Source organism: Lemur catta, chromosome 8 (assembly GCF_020740605.2).
Source record: "Lemur catta isolate mLemCat1 chromosome 8, mLemCat1.pri, whole genome shotgun sequence".
Classification (NCBI taxonomy): Eukaryota; Metazoa; Chordata; class Mammalia; order Primates; family Lemuridae; genus Lemur; species Lemur catta.
In genome coordinates this window covers 66,125,912-66,131,640 of record NC_059135.1, presented here as the reverse complement: position 1 = coordinate 66,131,640, position 5,729 = coordinate 66,125,912, and the positions used below count along the sequence as shown (strand labels likewise).

Below are 5,729 nucleotides of genomic sequence, written 5' to 3'. Positions count from 1 at the left end.
CTTTCCCTCCTCCCTCTCAGAGAGAATTCAAATAATCACCAACAGAGAATACACTTTTAAAAAGATAAAATTTGGCTAATCCACAGAGTAAATGCATAGTCAGATGATGGCATTACATAAGAATTATGCCGGGGGCGTGGCGGGAGGGGCGGGCGTGCACGGGGCAGGTTGGGGCATCCCTCGCCCCGGCTGTTTGAGCCCGGACCAGACAGAGATGTGATCATGGATCATCATGTTTCTATCATCAAGCCTCGAAGAATCCCAAACCAAAATGTGATTGACCGCTTGGAACGCCGGCGGGTCAGTTCAGGCGAGGCATCTTTCTCGGGGGTGTACAGTAAATATGGTGACAACAGAGGTGATTGCTGTGTTTGAGAATACATCAGATGAGCTTTTGGAGCTCTCTGAGAACTTCTGTGACCTCTTCCGTAACGCTACCCTGCACAGTGAAGTCCAGTGTCCCTGCTCAGCTTCTAGCAACGATTTTGCAAGGCGGATCCAGCGCGGGTTCAGAGACTGTCACAAACGCCGAGTACGGAGGCCGCGCGCCGGCCGCCGGGTCGGCCTCCATCGGTGCTCAGTCCTGCAGCGGCGGCCCCTGCCTGGATCTGTCTCTCTTCAGCTACGACGACAAGTGGGTGTCCCTCATGGAGCGGCCCAAGGCTCGTGGAGATCACCCTGTCAGGTTCTACGCCCGGGACTCCGGCCTGCTCAGGTTTGAGATCCAGGCAGGTTTACTGGGCCGCCCCATCAACCGCACAGTCCGACCTTGTTGCCTTCGCCTTTCACCCTTTTGAGCCTTTTGCTATTTCCGTGCAGAGGACTAATGCTGAGTAAGTATGTTGCCAACTTCCATATGCGACACTGCTGCACATAGGTGCCTCACAAAGCCAGGTTATCTGGTCTTCCAAGACTTTGCCCCCTTCTTATCTCAGTGGACTCTAAAGCAAAAGCTTCTGACTGCCAGTTTTGTCCGTCCCAGCCTGGTATACCTCAGGTGGGGGACAGCCAGAGAAACGAGCAAGCTTGGCTCAACCTAAAGAAATTTTTTATTGTGTGCAATACTACTACTGATCAAGTCAAAGTCCTTTTGCCTTTCCCTGTGGGAATGCCCAGCTTTAATTAAGCCCATTTCATTTTTACTTTACTTTGCATGTTATTGCTGTGAAGATGAAATCATTATACCTTTATCCCCTTCGTATCACTTCCTTGGCATTATGATTTGCAGCCTGAAGCAGGTAAATCTTATTTACTCATGCAAACTATATGCATCTTTTCCGCTTAGCCAATAAGCAGGGCTATCTTTATAAGAAAAAAAATAAAGCCTTGGTATTTTCTTACTTAAAAAAAAAAAGAATTATATCAAGTCCTTGTCATGTCAAGGTGGCCAATAAACGGAAGCCTCTCCTCGAACGTCATCCACCGTTTGAGGATGAGATGTAGAAAAAATGTTGTCACTATCTTAAAATACAGTTCATTTGCATTTTTCTGCCCACCTCAGTTCTTGCCACAGGCAAAAAATTCATTACTACTCTGTCCTGTCAGGGTACAGAGTATTTCCCGAAACAGGTACAGAGGGGTTACAAAGTAACTTTCATGAATATTTTTTGCTTATTGTGGGAGGAGAGAGAGAGAGAGAGAGTAGGCAAAGAACTCTAGGAACAAAATTGTCTCTCCCACTAATTCTATCAATTAGAGACTCAAAGTCGTTAATGAGCTGTTCTTTCAAAGTGTAAAGGTCTCCTAGGGTTACGCCTTGTTTGCACCTGAATGCCATTAAACAAATAATCAGGGTTAGTTAAATTTCTAGGCAGAAAAGTTTGTGGCTGGAAAAGGAGATGTGCAGAGCCTTTCTGAGGTGCAGAGGAAGCAGCCGACAGCCAGAGGCTCTGTGGCAGGGAGTATCTGAAGGCAGGGGAAGACACGGCAGGAGGCAGCAGGATTTGAAAAGGGGAAAAAGGGTGATGGCCAAGCTCAGTGTTGACATTGTTTCAGAGGTCAGAGAGCAATGAGTGTGTGCCACGCATATTCCAACATGACTTTCAGATGACTACGGTAAGATATTCAGACATAATAATAGTTTCTCTTATTTCTATGCAAAAATTATAATCCTTACAACAATCTTGAAAGATAGTATAGCTTCATTTCACTTCATTTCATGGAGGAAACTTACAGAGAAATTATGTAGCTTGCTCAAGGTCCCACGAAGGCTTATAAATATACGGGCAAAATTTGACCACAAAATTTTTTGGACCACAAAACATGCCCTGTTTTCAAGGAAGACCTCTACATTTCATAGGCTACAAATCCCGTCTTTTGTTATATCGGACTCAGTCTTCTCAGGCTACAGCCGAATGTACTTTCTAGTTTAATTCAATGTCTTCCGGTGAACCTATGCCCTCTTACAGGAGTGTGTCAAAGAGTAGAAAGAACTCAAACTCTGGATTCAGACACACTGAGTTCGCAGTTCAGCTCTGCCCCTTACATGCTTTGTGGCTGTCAGCGTATTTCCTCATTTGTGAAATAGATTATCATACTTACAGTATTCTCTGTGGGTTATTTATTGCTACATAAAAAACCATCTCATAATTCAGCGGCTTAAAAAGTAGCATTTATTTTGCTCATAATTTTGTAATGTGATCAAGGTCTGTTAGGGATGGCTCATCTCTGCTCCACTCAGTGTCTGGGGCAGCTTGAAGCAGCAGGATCTGAAGGCTCGGTTACAAGTCAGCCAATTGATTCCAGCTGTTGTGTGAGATCTTAGCTAGTGCTGTCAGCCAGAACATCTACGTGTGGCCTCTCCCTGTAACTTGTACTTTCTCCCAACGTGGGGCCTGGATTCCAAAGGCAAGCATTCCAAGAGAAAGAGCAGTTAGGTGGAAACTCTATTTCCTTTTATGATCTAGCCTCAGGAGTCACACAGCATCACTTTTGCAGCATTCTATTCTTTGAGACAGTCACAAAGACCTATTCAGGTTTCACAGGGTGGGACATATATTCCATTAAAGGGAAGTGGCAAGGTTCTGGAAGAGCATTTGGGACAAAGAAATATTGTGGAGGTTGTTATTGGAAACTAAAATCTGCCACAGTCTACTTTCAGGCCACAACAATTCACATCTCTTCCACATGCAAAATATGTTCAACCTTCTCCCAAAGATGCCTCTCCTTAGCTCATCAGGCTCAGACCTGAGGTCCAGGATATCATTATCTAAATCAGATGAAATTCCTTGAGTGTGGTTCCTTAGGTTTAGCACTTTGAGCACCATTCCTCTTGATCTGGAGATCTGTGAACTAAAGAGATAACTCATCTACTCCACACTGCATTGACATACAGTGATGTGATGGATAGAGGTAAACCATTAAATGTACGCACATTCCAAAAGGGGAAAGCAGAGGAAGCATAGCAGTTACTGGTCCATAACAATTCTGAAATGCAGCCAGGTACCTTATATAGTTCCTTGATTAGGGATCAGTCCTACCACCTAAGAATTCTCCATGGCTGTTTCTTTGCCTTTTGGGTTCATTCAACTTACTTACCTTTTCTATTCCATAAAATGTAGGTCATCTTTGCAGCTGAGTATACTGCTCTTAGAAATTTGGGCATTGAAAGGCCTCTTTTGTTTTGTGTTGTCTCTGTCTCTTTCAGTACAAGGTGATAAAATTCCTTTAAACACTTTGTGGGTTGCTTATGAATCAATTTATAATCCACTCCATTAGACAAAAGCCACATGCCCAAGTCTCACAGAGATAAGCCTTTTTCTAACTTGGACTCTATTTAAGAATATCTCCCTTAGTATTCTTAGAAACCCCATTGTTTTACGGAGAGAATCTATGAGGCATGCCTTAGGATCCTTAGAGGGCCCTTTGTCTGTTTAAAATGGTCTATAAGGCACTATCTCAAAACTTTATGAGGCCTTAACAAAAGGTTTTATCTTTAGACCATGTTTTCCTGACAGCACCCTGGATTTGATCTCTGCTCAGAAGCCACATCTTAATTTTAGCATCATTTGCCATCTGGAGAGGCTGGGAATGAGAAACAGTTTTCTTTTCCAACCCAGCAAGTCCTGGAGACTTTATATTTAACAGTGCTTTCTTTAGCTCATCTCTCTTCCTTGCATTTTACTATAGGCAGCTAGAAGCAGACAGAAGGCAAAGCACTTTCAACCCTCTTTCTGCAAAACTCCTTAGCTAGGAAATAGGTATATTTCCTATTTTCCACCTTACTGCAGGAGACATTGTTGCTAAGCTTTCTGCCTCTACCTAACAAGAGTCCCCTTTTCTCCAGCTTCCAATAATATTTTCCTCTCTTTCCTTCCAGTCTTCACCAATAGCCTTTCCGAGGGCCACCAGGATTCCTCTAATAGTTTCCTTGAACTCCTTTAGGCTTTCACTAACACTCTCCTAAAGACACTTCCCATTCCTACCTGCCTCTGATCCTGATGCCATTGTCACACGTATTGGGTTTACTTTTGGCTATACTTCACTTTTTGGAACAAAAATGTGTTCCAGCTATCTACTGTTGCCTATAAAACCACCCTAAAACTTAATGACTTGAAAGAATGGCATCTATTTTCCTCAGAAGGCTGCAATGTGAGAAGGATTCTGTGGGGATTGCTCATGTCTACCCACCTCAGTCTTAGCGGGGGCAGCTCAAAAGCTGAGGACTGCTCCATGATGTTTAAGACCTCAGCTGGTAGACGACATCTATGGATAACTTGTAAGCTGGAGCCTGAAATCATCTGAATGCTTGTTTACTCTCATGTCTAAAGGTCGATACTGGATTTTGGCTGAGATCTTTACTGGGGCTGTTGGCTTGAATGCCTACATGTAATATTTCTATGTGTTCTGGGCTTCCAAACAACATGGTGGCTGGGTTCCAAGAGGGAACATTTTGAGAGAAATAGTGAGCCAGGAAGAAGATGCACTGCCTTTCATGACTTAGCCTCAAAAGCCATGTATGCCACTTCCAATATATTCTTTTCATTGAGACAGTCACACGGGCCCTGTAAATTCAAGTAGAGGGGAAACAGATCCCACAAGTGGGGTAGTGGTAATGTGGTACGGTTCCAGAAGAGCATGCAGGACCAAAAATATTACTGCTGCCATATTTGGAAAACACAATCCACCTCAAAAGGGTTAAATGAAATAATTTACATTAAAAAGTAAATACTCAACATGTCAGTTTCATGCCTCCATCAAAATATACATTTCTCTTCCACCTTAATCCAAAATATTGCCTTAACATGAGGTGTATGAATGGTCTTTAAAGATGCCTTAGATTGAAAGTAAAATATCATGAGTGTATATGTGTATAATTTTTTTTAATGTTGAGAGAACCTGTCGGATTCTTAAAATATTAGTGACCAAGAAAAAAAAGTTATTAGTCTGATCTTTAACATTGAGAACAATATTTTTAAAATATATTTTTGGAAAAGGGACCTATTTTCTGTAATGCTGAAAGTCAACTTTACAGATGTTTGCTTTAGAAAAATTAGCAGAAGGAAAAAGGGCCATCAACACAAAAAAGTTAAATTTATTTATTTATTTATTATTTTTTTATTTTTTTGAGACAGAGTCTCACTTTGTTGCCCGGGCTAGAGTGAGTGCCATGGCGTCAGCCTAGCTCACAGCAACCTCGAACTCCTGGGCTTAAGCGATCCTACTGCCTCAGCCTCCCGGGATAATTTCTTTCCATTTTTAGTAGAGACCGGGTCTCGCTCAGGCTGGTC

General features: G+C 42.7%; 1 pseudogene; it reads left to right on the top strand.

Moving 5' to 3' along the window:
• The first annotated feature begins 222 nt into the window (after positions 1–222).
• Positions 223–877, top strand: LOC123644133 (annotated as a pseudogene).
• The last annotated feature ends 4,852 nt before the right edge of the window (positions 878–5,729 follow it).